Source organism: Orcinus orca, chromosome 16 (genome assembly GCF_937001465.1).
Source record: "Orcinus orca chromosome 16, mOrcOrc1.1, whole genome shotgun sequence".
Lineage (NCBI taxonomy): Eukaryota > Metazoa > Chordata > Mammalia > Artiodactyla > Delphinidae > Orcinus > Orcinus orca.
In genome coordinates this window covers 78,596,203-78,611,526 of record NC_064574.1, presented here as the reverse complement: position 1 = coordinate 78,611,526, position 15,324 = coordinate 78,596,203, and positions in this window count along the sequence as shown.

Sequence of the window (15,324 nt, the reverse complement as noted above, 5' to 3'; positions counted from 1 at the left end):
CCGACTGGAGCTCCGCCTTCTCCCCGCCCCCTATCGCGGAGCGCCCCTCCTTCGCTCACGTTTCCTTATGTAATCCCGGAAAACTGTCCCCCCCAGGCTCCGCCCCTTGCGTCACTACGAAACCCTGTGGGCACCACGCCCACAGGCGAGAGCACCGTACCTGGCCACGCCCTGGGCGGAGCTAACCAATACCCTGGCCCCGCCCTGCTAAGCTCCGCCCGGCCCCTCCCCGCGCAGAATTCTTGCGGGGAGTCGGAGCCTGAGTTTTGGGAATCACGTTCCCGCAGCTCGTGACGTGCTGGGTTTGGGGCTTGAACCCTCGCCGCGGGGCAGATCCTTGCCAAGCCGAGGAGGCGCTGCCTGGGCCCGCTGTGGACCCCGCACCTGGCCTGCTCCGGATGCTGTATTTTCTGTGCCGCTGGCGGTCGCAGGCGAGGGGCGCCATGAGTGGCTCCCGTCGTCGAGGCGTCAGCTTGGAGGCGCCGTGCTCTATAGCTGGGGGCCCAGGCAGGCTGGACGGAGCACCTCTTACTAATCCTGAAGTCTACTCTAGAAAGAGCTAGGAGAGACTCTAGAGGTCATTTCCAGCCCGCCCTTCGACCCCCGCTCCTGCCCTTTACTGATGAGGAAACTGAGGCAAATAACTTACAAGCGGTATAACGTAACCTCTGGTCTGCGAGTCAAGGTGGGAGGCCAGGTGTTTGTACTAAAGGGGGCATTTGCTGCACTGAGCTGAAATGGTTCAGATCTGCTCACCTCCGCCCCCCATTTACCAGCAGAGAAATAAATAAGACCTTTATTTCCCACCTGCCTCAGCACATCGTGCAGGGAAGTCGCCTCCTTTTGGAGCACTGACTGGCTGCCATCTTCTCTGACCAGTCTGGGGTAGTGGTGGCAGTGGCGACATTGTCTCAGGTCTCAGCTGGCTTCCACAGCAGTCCAGCCTTCAGCAGCTGCAAGAGTAGCTGCTCTTTCTACAGCATTCTTCTGCTCAGAAACGGTCAGGGGGAATTTCCTGGTGATCCAGTGGTTAGGACTCCGTCCTCTCACTGCTGAGGGCTCGAGTTCAATCCCTGGTCGGGGAACTAAGATCCCACAAGCTGCGCAGTGCCAGGCACCCCCAAGGACTATACTGCACACCTCCCTTCAGGTCCTTTCCCACACCACTTCCCACTGGGATGCTGTGTCCACTTTCCAGATAGCCAGTTGCCCAAGTCCTCCATGTCTTTTAAGGTCCAGGATAACTGCCACCTCTTCCTCAAGCCTTCCCAGCGTTTCCCAGTTGAAACTAATCTCTTCCACCTCATGTTCTCAAAACATCTGTCAGAGTCTGGACTCCTATGTGTCCACCAGGCTGGGGGCTCCTGAAGGACCTGGGTCATGTTTTGTTCATCTGGCGCAAAGTGCAATAGTAATTTTACTGAATGATTATGGAGAGATTCAAGCACTAGCTGAGGCTTAGGTGTAGGCTCAGCTGGTAGCTGGGTCAGTGCCCCCTCCAGGACATGGCACCTGGGCTAGCCAGGGATCCACTGGCTTCTCCCCCACCTCCTTAGGACAAGCCTGATGGAGTCAGTACAGTAGGATGCATCCTAACTCCATGGCCTCATAAATGCCTTGCCTAATGAAGTGGCCCCCATCTTGAGCCAGCCTGGTGATGGGCAGGTGTTTTGTTCTAATCTGAGGAGGACTTTGAGATCGCTGGGGACTCTAAACACACCAGGTGGTGTGATCATTTGTTGCCAGCATAGTCAATAGGGGCATGATGAGAACATCTGAGCTCTGGAGGGGGGTTGGTCCAAGGCCTGGGAGGGGTCCTTGAAGGAGATCAGGTAGGAAGTTTTTCTAGAACTGGTGGATAAAGAGGGTTGATGTCATGGTGGTGATTCAGAAGAGTAGCATTTCAAAGGTGGTTTCAGGTGGTCCCCCATCCCCACCCCAGCCTACTGTCTAACTGGGTAACCTGAGCCCGGCCCACAACCCTTGACCATCTGCCCGCAGTCAGAGTCCTGGGTCTAGGGGCAGAAGCAGTCTTGAGACGTTTCTGAGTCCTGGGCCCCAGCTGTGTCACGTGGCCGGTCAGGACCTGGCTGGCTGGCGAGCAGAAAAACCAGTTGGCTTGAGGTTTTCACTTAACACTCCAGAATAAGCAGTGGGACCAGGAGAGGGGTTGTTGTTACCTTGGAAGGACTCTGGTGATGGGATGTTGGGCAGGGGTAAACCTTAGGGCCGTCCACCCCTCCCATCTTGTCAGGAACAGGCCAGTGGCCTCGCTGGTGGTTGGTGAGGGTCTCCTTCTTGGGGGGTGTCAAGCCCCTGATATGCTGAGGTTGATGTAGGGGGAGAAACGGGGCACGGAATGAGGACGCTCGACCTCGGTGATCGACTCTCCACTTCCGCATCTCTGTTCCCAGCCGTCCAAACTGGGAAGGTGTTAGCATCCTTATTTCACTGCTGAGAAAATGGAGATTTGGGAGGTGAAGTCACCCAGCTCCAATCATGCAGCCCCCGTGTGGCGCAACCCGAAGTCCTTGCCCGGCTGTGTGACTCCTAGTGCAGTGCTCCGAGTATTTCGTCACCGCCCTTCTGGCTGGGGACTGACAGCCAAGGGGGTGTGGCTTGCGGCCGCAGGAACACTGCACCCTGGTGGCGGCGGCGTTGAATGGGTTAAGACAGGGAGGTGGCGGGTGTCCCTTAACCGCACCTGGCTCAGTATCGGTCACGTGGCCAGGGTTTCACCTGCCCCGCTGAGCAGGGACAATCAGGCTGCTTGTTTCTGCGATTGGTCACCATGGTGACAGGAGGGCGCCTGGGGAGGTCATCAGGGCAAATTCCTGCCCGCCGCCAGGTGGGGCAGGGGTGTCGGTCAGGCGGGTGTCACCGGGGCTCCTGGAAGACCCCTCGAGGTTTCCCTTGGGGCTGTCCCCGTGGCCCCCCTCAAGTGACTCCCATCCAGCATCCTCCCATAGCACCCCACCCCCAACCCAACTTCTCTCTTACCAGATTTTGAACCTGAGTTTATTAAACTGCCAAGACTTTCGTATGAGCACAGCAGCCTGTTCTGCGTGGGAGCGGTGGTAATCCCCTGTGCCTCCCCCGACTCAGGGAACACTTTGAGAACATTTGCTCCTGCCTTCTTTCACTCAGCAATCAACAGATATTCTTGGGGCCTCATGCCTTTCTAGACACAGGCACCTTTCTAGACACAGCCAGTGAACAAAACAACAGACTAACAGCCACACAACAGTGGGTGGTGTGGAGTATTTACTTTCTTCGGAGCGGGTTGGGGAGGCTCATGGGGACCCCGTGTAGAAGACAGAGACTGCGCGTGATCATCCTCTAGCCCCGGTGTCCAGAACGCCTCTGGGGACCATTTCTGCCACCTCCAGGCCTTACCTGTACCTCCTCCCCTCCAAGCTCCCCACCAGACCCACAGATCCTCCAACTCCTGCTTTCACCTACTTGCTCCTCTGCCCCAGAACCCCCGACAGGCCCTGCTAACTATTTTTTTTTTTTTCGCAGTACGCGGGCCTCTCACCGTTGTGGCCTCTCCCGTTGCAGAACACAGGCTCCGGATGCGCAGGCTCAGCGGCCATGGCTCACGGCTAGCCACTCTGCGGCATGTGGGATCTTCCCGGACCGGGGCACGAACCCGTGTCCCCTGCGTCGGCAGGCAGACTCTCAATCACTGCGCCACCAGGGAAGCCCGACTCTGTGTATTTTGAAACCCAGCAACCTTCACTCCCCTTGAGAAACAGCAGCCTGCAGGTTGCACACCAGCCCCCTCTGCCTGCATTTTGGAGCCTTCATTTACTGAGCCCTATGTGCCAGGCACAAGGGATGCAGGGGTGAGCCCAGATCAATTCACAGACCTGACAGTCTGCTGGGGAAGATACGAATGGATGTGTGATCACACACCCAGTAAATATGCAAAGGAAAGTGAGAGCATAAAACCGAGGAATCCGACTGGCCCTGCAGAAGTGATGCTTGAATGGAGATCTGAAGGATGAGTAGGAATCGGCCAGGTGAGGGGGTTACAGTGGAGGAGGGTGTTCCAGAAGTTGGCACACCATGTTCAATGACAAAGCCATCCCATTTCTCAAGGCAGTATCAGGAGTCATTTCTGATGCCTCCTTCCTTACCTCCTCCACCCCCATCCAATCTCTCACCTAGTTCTGTTGATCTTTATCTCCCAAACAGCTCTGATATCCATCCACTTCTGTCCATCTCCACAGCCCCATCTCGCCCCTCCATCACCACCTTCTCACTGGACCTGTCCATTTTGGCCCTTCTAGTATTTTCCCTACATAGTAGGCAGCTTGATCTTTTCCAAACATCTAATATATTTCTATGTTATTCTAGTTTGTTCCTTTTTACATTTTCCTATTTTTCTGTGCTCTGGGTTCTGTGTTCAATGCTCCTGGCGATGCATGTGGCAGACCAAAGAGTAGAAAAGCTGGTTTTTGTGTTTCAAAAGCTGAAGCCCAGAGGGGAAGAGGAAGCCTCAGTAGAGATAAGTGTTTGGGCCAAGAATGGGAGGGGTCTGCCACTTACTTCTTGGCAGGGTCCCCAGAAAGGAATGGCTCATGGGCTTACTAGGCAGGCAGGATCATAGGCAGCTTGCAAAATTGTTCCCAGCTCTGAGCCCAAAGCAGACACAGTACAAACCACAGGACCAAAGGGACCATGGAGACAAGATGGTGGTGCCTCAGCAGTGATCACTGTTGCCTGAGGGCTGGATACTGTCCAACTTCACCCTTCCCCCAGCCTCCTCCCTCATCTCCCCCCTCCAACACACCCCCAGCAAATTTGGCCCTGCTGAATGTCCTGGAATTGTGGCCCAGCCACTGCCTCAGCAGAATGGAGCATCAAGGAAATAATGTTATTGCATGGCTCAGTTTATGAACTGAGGTAATTGCCACAATGCCATATACACGGACTTTCTTTATAAATCAACAATCCAATGATTCATTTGGCAAATATTTACCGGGCACCCGCGGATGCTAAATATGAATTTTAGAGTCAGGGATATGGCAGTTACGTGGCCCTCTTCCTCAAGGACAACAAAAAGCCAAAACCAAAAACCCCCCCCAGCATTTCTACTTTCAAGTGGGCAGGGTGCTGTGTTCAATAATTGGGGTGGGAGATATTAAGTAGGGTGGTAAGGAAAGGTCTCAGGTAAGGTGAAATTTGGAGGATAAGAAGGAGGCAGTCATATAAACACCAGGGGGAAAAGTGTTTTAGGCAGAGGGAATAGTATGTACAAAGGCCCTGAAGTACACAAGACCTTCCCTTGTTAGAAGAACAGAGAGGTAGGCAGAGGAAGCTGGAGCAGAGAAAACAAAGGGGAAAAAGGCCTATAAGAGATGGGCTGGGGTGGGTCCATGTAGGGGCCTGGTAAGGGATCTGGTCTTTATTAAAGAGAAATGAGAGCCAGTAAGGGTTTAAGCAGGGAGAGATATGATTTCCATTTTACAAAGACTATTTGGCTATGCAGGAAAAGGCTGGAGAGACGGATTAGAGGGGAAGTGGAGGAGAGGAAGGAAAATCAGCTAGGAAGCTATTGTATTATCTAGTTGAGACAAGATGGTAACTTTTGACTGTGAGGTGGCCGTGGAGATAGAGAGAGGTAGATAGACTTGAGATATATTTTGAGTTAGAATTAATAGGATTGGATGAACAATTATTTTTAGTTTTAGTTTTTATTTTTGGCTGCAGGGCGTGGCTTGTGGGATCTTATTTCCCCGACCAGGGATCGAACCTGCACCCTCAGCAGTGAAAGCACAGAGTCCTAACCGCTGGACCACCAGGGAATTCCCTGGATGAAGAATTAGATGGATATCCCCCTCTATAGGGTACAAGTGGTAAGGGAGAATCTAGAGTTCCACTTGAGGCATGTTAAGTTTGAGATGCCCATGAGATGGCATAATAGTTAACATTTATTGAGTTTAACATGCCAAGCACTGTTCTAAATGCTTTATATCCATTAACTCATTTACTCCTCATAATGACATGTATTATTTAATCCCTCCTTTAATAGCTGAGAGAATTGAGCAACAGAGAGGTTAATTAATTGCCCACGATCACACTGCTTGGAAGCTGCAGGGCCAGAATCCAATCCCAAGTGGTTGGGCTCCAAGGGCCATGCTGTTAACCAGTGTCTTCTACTGTCTTCGTGGCATTCAAGGAGGCAGGTGGATGCATGAGTGGGGAGCTCGGAGGAGAGGTCTGGGAGCTGGGGGATGTTAAAGCCGTGGAAATGGGAGAGACACTCACAGGGGATAAAAGCGCATTGGAGGAAGAGAAGAGGGCCTAAGACAGAGGACCTTTGGAGGATGGCAGGAAGGGAGATGGAGGAAGTGCACAGAAGGAGGAGGAAGGCCAGGCGAGGGTGGTGTCACAAAGAGCAGGACAAGTGAGGGTTCTGAGGAGGAGAGAGAGCAGCCACCTCTGTCAACAGCTGCTGAGAGCGTGACTGTTGGCCATGGCAACCTGGATGCCCCAGGGACCTTGCCAGGAGCAGCCTGGAGTGGTGAATGGGTGGGGGCAGGAGCAGACAGGAGGGGCTGATTGGCATGTGGGCAGAGAGGAAGCAAAATCAGGGGTGAGATAGCTCTTGAGGTGAACAGAGAAATGGGGTGGCATCTCTTTGGAGATGTGAAGTCAAGGAACTTTCTTTTTTTAAGATGGGAGATAAACATGTTTATATGTTGATGTGAAGGATATAGTAGAGAGTGGGTGGTATTTGCTAATGCAAGAGAAATAAGGTATTTCTGAGGGAGATTTTTTTTTCTATCTACCTTTTTTAGTTTTTATTTTTAAAAATTAAAAAAATTAATTTATTTTTATTATTTAATTTAGTTTATTGGATCTACCTTTCTTTATAATTTAAATTTTTAATTTTATTTTCTTTTATTTTTTGGCTGTGCTGTGCAGCTTGCAGGATTTTACTTTCCTGACCAGGGATTGAACCCAGGCCCATGACAGTGAAAGCGCAGAGTTCTAACCACTGGACTGCCAGGGAATTCCCTGGATCTACCTGTAAAAAAAAATACTTTTTATTATGAAAAATTTTAAACATATATGAAGGGAGATAGAATCACCATCACCCATCACCCAGCTTCAACAATTATCAACTCAAGGCCAATCTTGTTCCATCTGTACCCCATGTATCTCCTCTCCCATCTCTGCATTATTTTGAAATAAACCTCAGACATCATACTATTTCATCTGTAAATATTTCAGTATGTTTCTCTAAAAGCTAAGGACCTATTTGTTTTTTAAACATAAACCACCATATCATTTACATACTTTTTTTCTTTCTTCCCCTCTGCACCATTGGCATGTGGAACTTCCCTGACCAGGGATCGAACCTGCAGCCCCTGCAGTGGAAGCACAGAGTCTTAACCACTGGACCACTTAATATTCCTTAATATTATCAATTATACACTCAATGTTCACTTTTCTAATTGTCTCACAAATGCCATAAATTTTAACAGGTTGCATCAGGAAACAATTAAGATCCACAGCTGTGATTGGTTGATATGTCTTGTGTTTCTTCTTTTTTGATCCATATGTCCCTACATCTCATTTTTTTCCTTGAGTTTTCTGGTTGTTGTTGAAGAACCCGTTGGTCCTATAGAGTTCTCCACATCTGGATTTGCTGACTGTATTCTGGGTGTATGTGTTCCTCTTTCCTTTGCATGTGCTGTAAATTGATCTTCTGATCTAGAAGATTGATCAGATTCAGATTTCACTTATTTATTTGCTATTTTTGTTTTTCTGCAAGGGTACTTCACAAGAGATGTGTACTTGATTCTTCTTTTACGGCAGCCAAGTTGTACTGGTTAGGACCCTTTTGGCTGGAAACCCCAAATCACACTGGCTTAACCAATAAGAAAAGCCGCATCTCCCACAACCAAGAGATCTAGAGGAAATTCAGGGCCCGAAGAGGAGACGGTTACTGGATAGAAAATGTTTCCAGGGCTCCAGGTTCCTCCTCTCCAAATCGACGTCCTCATCATTGGTCGCAGTCCTCGGGCTCATTCTCTGTGGAGGTTCAAGTTGGCATAGAATTCCAGATATCACCACCTGACAGGACAACGTCCAGGGGAAGATGGGGTGCTTTCTTTCCTAGGCAAGTGGAAGCCTAGTCCTGCGGCCTGGCAACAGACCTTCCCTCCTGTCTCACTGGCTGCAAAAGTGTCACATGCCCTCTCTGAGCCAATCACCATGGAGGGAAAGAAACCAACCACCATGATTGACTTAGTCTAATCAGGAGTTATCACTGGAGCTGGGGGTGGGGATCTGCTCTAGTTATTTATAGATGCATAAAATGAATATCCCGTATCTTTGCACACTGAGTATTTCTGAACAATGTTACCGAGAAGTGGAGTTACTGGATCTCAGACTATTTTTTTTATACTTATAAGGGACCTTATTTTTTGTAGAAGTGGTCAAATTGCCCTCCAAAAAATTGGTTATTGTATCAATATATACTTCACCAACAAGGGAAAAGGAAAACAAGAGGCAGAGGAGTGCAGTCCTTAACAACTGGGGCTCTAGAAGACCAGATGCCTGAGTTCAAAGCCCAGCGTCTCTGTGTAATGTCTGTGTGAACTTTGGGCAACTAGTATAATTTCTTTGTGCCTCAGTTCTCCTATCTATAAAATGGGGATAATGATGATAATACCACTATTCAGTTAACACTTACACTTAGAAATTGTTAGCTATTATTTTCTCTCATATGGGATATCATCAAAGTGCTGGTTAGTGTCGCAGATCCTTTCTCCGCTCTTGACTGTGCCTCTGGGAGGCTCACCTTTGCAGGCTGTATTAGCTTTGTCTTCTGGCTGCTGAGGGCGAGAAGAGAGAGATGCTGGCCTATTTGTTTCTCCTGCTGCTCCCAGGTTTGCTGTGGTTCCAGCAGAGGGTGTGTCCTTCTATAGCTGTGGCTACTGTCCAGCAACGCTGTTTCCCATGGCTCCATCTTTCAACCCTGTAACTCGGTTTCCTCCCATTGCTTCTTTAGGCTTGGGGGTGGTAATGGCTCCCCACTACTGTTAGTTTCTTTCTTTCTTTTTTTTTTAGTGCTGCTGGAGATGCAACTCTTTTTATTTATTTATTTATTTTTGGCTGCGTTGGGTCTTCGTTTCTGTGCGCGGGCTTTCTCTAGTTGAGGCGAGTGGGGTCTACTCTTCGTTGTGGTGTGCGGCTTCTCATTGCAGTGGCTTCTCTTGTTGTGGAGCATGGGCTCTTAGGCACGTGGGCTTCAGTAGCTGTGGCGTGTGGGCTCAGTAGTTGTGGCTCGTGGGCTCTAGAGCCAGGCTCAGTAGTTGTGGCGCACGGGCTTAGTTGCTCCGCGGCATGTGGGATCTTCCCGGACCAGGGCTCGAACCTGTGTCCCCTGCATTGGCAGGCGGATTCCTAACCACTGCGCCACCAGGGAAGCCCTCTTTCCTTTTTTTGTTTTTAATTGTTAGTTTCTTGGTACCTCAATATCCTTTACTGAATTCCCTAGCTCTACCCATACCTCTCTGTACATAGTCCCTCCAATAAAGTCTCTTTAAAATCAAGCATGCTGGACTTCCCTGGTGGTGCAGTGGTTAAGAATCTGCCCTTCCAATGCAGGGGGCACAGGCTCAATCCCTGGGTGGGGAAGTTCCGCTGGCCACGTGGCCAAAAAAATAAAAAATAAATAAATAGAATAAAATCCAGCATGCTGTCTGCTCTCTGCCAGGCCCCCAGTGATACAATTAGTCTTTAAAGTTTGCCAATCTAAAAGGGGGGAAAATTTGTTCACTTAGAGAATTTAGAGAAATACCACTTAATAGGGGAGTTATACATCTTTTCATATGTTTATTAGCATAAATAGTTATTTTTATAATTGCTTCTTCTCCTTTGCCTATTATTCTTTTGGACTGCTATACTTTCTCTTGTTGATTTGCAGGAACTCTTTATAGTAGGTGTTTTAACCATTTTTCTGTTACATATGTTGCAAACATTTTCTCACTGTTTCTTTCTTATCTTTGACATTTGTTCATTTTTCCCTTCTATGTAAATTTTTTTATTGTGGCAAAAAACACATAACATAAAATTTACCACCTTAACTATGGAGTATAGTTCAGTAATTTTAAATAAATTCATATTGTTGTGAAACATATATTCAGAACTTTTTCTTTTTCTTTATTTGGGATCTTAGTTCCCTGACCAGGGATCGAACAAGTACCCCCTGCTGTGGAAGCACAGAGTCTTAACCATTGGGCTTCCAGGGAAGTCCCCAGAACTTTTTAATCTTGTAAATCTGAAACTATACCCATTAAAGGACAACTCCCTTTTTCCTCCTCTCCCCGCCTTGGTAGCTATCATTCTGCTTTCTGTCTTTATGAATTCGACTCCTCTATGTACCTCATGTAAGTAGAATCATACAGTATCTGTCTTTTTGTGGCTGGATTATTTCAATTAGTATTTATCTTTAAGGCTCATCCATATTATGGCATATGTCAGAATTTTCTTCCTTTTTAAGGCTGAAGAATATTTCATTGTATGTATAGACTACATTTTACTTATCCCTTTATCCATAGATGGACATTTGCATTCCACCCCTTGGCTATTGTGAATAGTACTATGAACATGGGTGTGCAAATATCTCTTTGAGACCCTGCTTTCAACTCTTTCGGGTATATACCCAAAAGTGGCATTGTTGGATCATAAGGTAGTTAAAGTTTTTTACCCCCATACTGTTTTCCACAGCATCGATACCGCTTTACATTCCCACCAAAAGTTCCAATTTCTCTATATCCTTGCCAACAGTTGTTATTTTCTGTTTTATTTTTCTTTTTGAGTTTTAGGAATTCTGTATATATCCTGGATATTAATCATATATCAGATACATGATTTGCAAATATATTCCAAAACCATCCCGTGGATTGCCTTTTCATTCTGTCCATAGTATCTTTTGATGCACAAAATTTTAAATTTTCATCAAGTCCAATCTGTCTTTTCTTTTCTTTTGCTGCTGGTGCCTTTGATGTCATATCCAAGAAATTGTTGCCAAGTCCAACGTTGTGAAGCTTTTTCCCCACATTCTTCTAAAAGTTTTGTTGTTTCACCTCTTATGTTTAGGTCTTTGATCCAGTTTTAGTTTTTGTATAAGCTGTCAGGCAAGAGTCCAACTTCGTTCTTTGGCATGTGGATATCCAGTTGAAAAAACTGTTCTTTCCTCATTGAGTGTTCTTGGCATCCTTGTTGAAACTCATTTGACCATTTTTGTGAGAGTGTATTGCTGGGTTCTCTATTCCATTTCATTGGTCTATATGTCTGTCTTTATGCTAGTACCACACTGATTTGATTACTATAGTTTTGTAATATTTTGAAATCCAGATGTGTGGATTCTCCAACTTTGTTCTTCTTTTTGGCTATTCAGTTCCCTTGAGATTCCATATGAATTTCAGAATGAATTTTTCTATTTCTGCAACACAAAAACAAAAATGTCGTTGGGATTTTGACAGGCGTTGCATTGAATCTGTAGATCACTTTGGGTGGTATGGATGTCTGAGCAATTTTAAGTCTTTCAGTCCATAAACATGGGGTGTCTTTCCATCTATTTGTGTTTTCTTTAATTTCTTTCAGTAATGTTTTATACTTTTCAGTGTACAAGTCTTTCACTTCCTTGGTTAGGTTTTATTTCTAAGAATTTTATTCATTTTGATGTTATTGTAAGTGAAATTGTTTTCTTACTTTCCTTTTCAGATTGTTTATTTATTTTATATTTTTATGCACTCAAATCTGATCATCTTTTGTTTGACTTCTTCTGGGGTTTGTGTCTTGCTTAGGGAGGCTTTCCTCATTTTGATATCATAAAAATGCTTTCTGCATTGTCTTCTAGTTTTTTCTAGTTTGCTTGTTTGTTTTGTTGTGTTAGACCTTTAATGCATCTGGATTCCCAATGAATTGCCAATGATTAGCATGTGGACAGAAGGCAAGGTGGAAGGATAGGGATAGTAAAAAGTGTTGGGACTTCCCTGGCAGTCCAGTGGTTAAGACTCCTCTTTTCCACTGCAGGGGGCATGGGTTCAATCCCTGGTCAGGGAAGTAAGATCCCCGATGCTGCTGTGAGACATGGCCAAAAAAAAAAAAAAAAAAGTGTGGAGACTGGGTGGGGAGAGGGAAAGGAGGAGGGGCAATATAGGGGCAGGGGATTAAGAGGTACAAACTACTAGGTATGAAATAAGCTACAGGGATATGTTGTACAACATGGGGAATATAGTCAATATTTTATAATAACGATAAATGGAGTATAACCTTGAAAAATTGTGGGTCACTATACTGTACACCTGTAACTTATATAGCATTACTGTACATCAACTGTACTTCAATAAAAGAAAAACTGTGGCGGCTGGAACAGCTCTAGGTGGCTGCATTGTTGGGTCTGGGAAGGAGGCACTGAAGGGTCTGGAATACCAGGCAGAGAAATTTGGGTTGAAATGTAACTCCGTGTCCCTACTCAAATTTTTCAACCTTTCTCTTACTGGCTTGTATATAAAGTTTGTACTTCAACCAGGTTGACCTTTTGGTCAACTCCTGACTTCTGGTCTGACACCTTGCCTTTGCCCAATCAGTGACTCCTGCCTGGAAAGCCTTTTCCTCTTAGCTCTGCCCATCTAAAACCTACTTATGCAAGACCTTTTCAGGGACCACCCCCCCACTGCCCACAAAGCCTTCCTAGACTGTTACAGCTCTTCATGACCTCTGAACTCTTCTAGAACCAATCTGCTGCTCTTCCCTGATTGCACATTAGACACAGTCATTTTTGTCTCCAAGAGGCACCATGGACATTAACCTTGTCTCTTCTTTATTGAGTATCAGCTTTGTGCTGGGCATTCTGCTAGGCTTGGGGCATACAAAGGTGAACAGGATGCTTAGGTCCTTCCCCGACAGAGCTGATGGTCTAGGGCAGGAGAAAGACAAGAGGTGATTCTGTCCACCTGCCAATGCAGGGGACATGGGTTCGATCCCTGGTCAGGGAAGATCCCACATGCTGCAGAGCAACTAAGCCCGTGTGCCACAACTACTGAGCCGGTATGCTGCAACTACTGAAGTCCGCGTGCCTGGAGCCCGTGCTCTGCAACAAAAGAAGCCACTGCAATGAGAAGCCCGCGCACCGCAACGAAGAGTAGCCCCTGCTCGCCGCAACTAGAAAAAGCTTGCGCACAGCAACGAAGACCCAATGCGGCCAAAAAAAAAAAAGAGAGAGAGAAAAGAAAAAAAGAGGTGATTCTGACACAGAGGGACAAACGCTATGGTGTTGCCCGGGATGCCCAGGACTCTATAGGAATAGGCTGGGTGTCAGGGAAGCATCCCTCAGATGGGATATAAAGTGACCTCTAAGCTTCCCAGGACGGGTGAGGTGAAGATGGGGAAACTGTGCCAAGAAGAGAGGATGACTTGTGTTGAGGGTCCAGAGAGCACGATTTTTGAGGAAGGGAAGGCTGTCTAGTGGGGTTGAGCCTTGGAGGCCGGGGTGGGGAGGCAGAGTGGGGCAATGCGCAGAGTGCAGGCAGAAACTGAGAGGCAAGCACGGCTCTGCCCTTGTAGGGGCTCTTTAGGCATGCCGTGGTGTTTGGGTGGGCTCTTAAGAACCACGTTGCCTTGGGGGACTGGAAGGACTTTAAATAGGGGAGTGACGTGGCCAGATTCAGGACTGTGTCACTTGGCTATTCCAAATGGCTTGGAAATGGACTGAGCAGGGTTGAGGGTAGGGAGAGGCAGTCTGGAGATGGGAGACCCTCTTGAGGCTGTTACAGAAAGATGGTGATAGCCTGGTTGGAATCGGTGGTACAAGTGGGGAAGAAGAGAGGTGGACATATCTAGAAATAATAACAGGCTGGTAATGGACAGGAGGTGGCAGAGCCTGGAGCCCAGCCTCATCAGCTTGTGAGCTTCAGTGGTCTCATCGTGTAATGCCTACCTCGCAGGGTTCTTACGGAGATCAAATAGAGCAGGGACAACATCACCTCTCTTACAGAGGAGAGTGGGAGGTGGCCAGTGACTTGTCCAAGATCCCTCACCAGGGCCAATGCGCTCTCTCTCTCTTCACCTCCTCTGCAGTGCATACTTGTCTTGGCAAGGATGACCTTGAATGGAGCCCTGGCAGGGGAGGGAGAAGGAAGGTATGGTCTGTCCCTCCAGGCCTGCGGCAGACCTTGAGGGAGCCACAATAAATGCTGTATTTGTTTGGTAAAACACTTGACTTTTAGTTTTGCTAGGAGGAAGAGCTAGAACAGGTGTGGCCAGATCAGGGCAGCCTGCAGCACAACAGTGGGGGGTGGGGTGGGACAGAGCCCCAGGGCCTGGCAGGGGGCTCCAGGGACTGTGGATTTTGAAGAAATCCAAGGACTTTCTCATGACCCAGCCATCTCCCTCATGTTCCCAGACTCCTGCCTGGCCGAATACACCAAAATATTAACGATACCAACTCAAGTTAACTGACGTTCTACTGTGTGCCTAGCATTGTGCCACGTGCTACTCCTGCACATAGACAGGAACACAAATGAGTGCTGGCCTGTACTGGGTGCTGCAGACCGAGAGAAGCTCAGGATAGTGCCCCTGATCTTGGGAGATGACCTTCTGCAGGGGACATCTCACAAGAAACAGAACAACAACATAGTGTATGTAGTATGTGCTGTGACGGGGTGAAATTAGACTGCATGGGAATCCAGAGGATGGCTCAGCTAATCCTCAACACAGCTCAGTGCTATTATCATACCCATTTTGTAGATGAGGAAACTGAGACTCAGAGAGTGAACTGCCCTGTTTACCCGGTCGGTTTGGTTCCGACTAATTTTCTTCTGCAGGGGGTGATAAGGATAAAAATGGGGATGGAAAAGACAAGTTACAGGGGCCCTCATGGATCATCTGGTCCAAGCCCTATGTTGAAATGATGGGGAAACTGAGACCCAGAAGGGAAGGAAATTGCTCCGAGTCACACAGGGAAAGGAGCGGATCCCAGCTGACTCCCAGTCCAGTCACACCAAATGGCTTTCTCTTCTCTAGCAGTCTCAAGATTTCCTGGGACCCCTCACGTGGGACCCTCCTCAGTTCGTGGTCTCTAGGCTGCAAACTCTACGCCCTCTGTTTAGACCCTAAACTCCAGAAGGAATAAGAAGAGTTTGAGTTAGGACAGATCCTGAAGCCAGGCAAGGATGTGTGTGTGAGTTGGGGTGGGCTGGTGTAGAATGGGGTAGGATACCTCACCACTACCTGCCAGGGGAGCCCAGGAGAGCCCAGGCTTGGGGAGAGACTAGGGAGCCGGGGGAGGGTCTG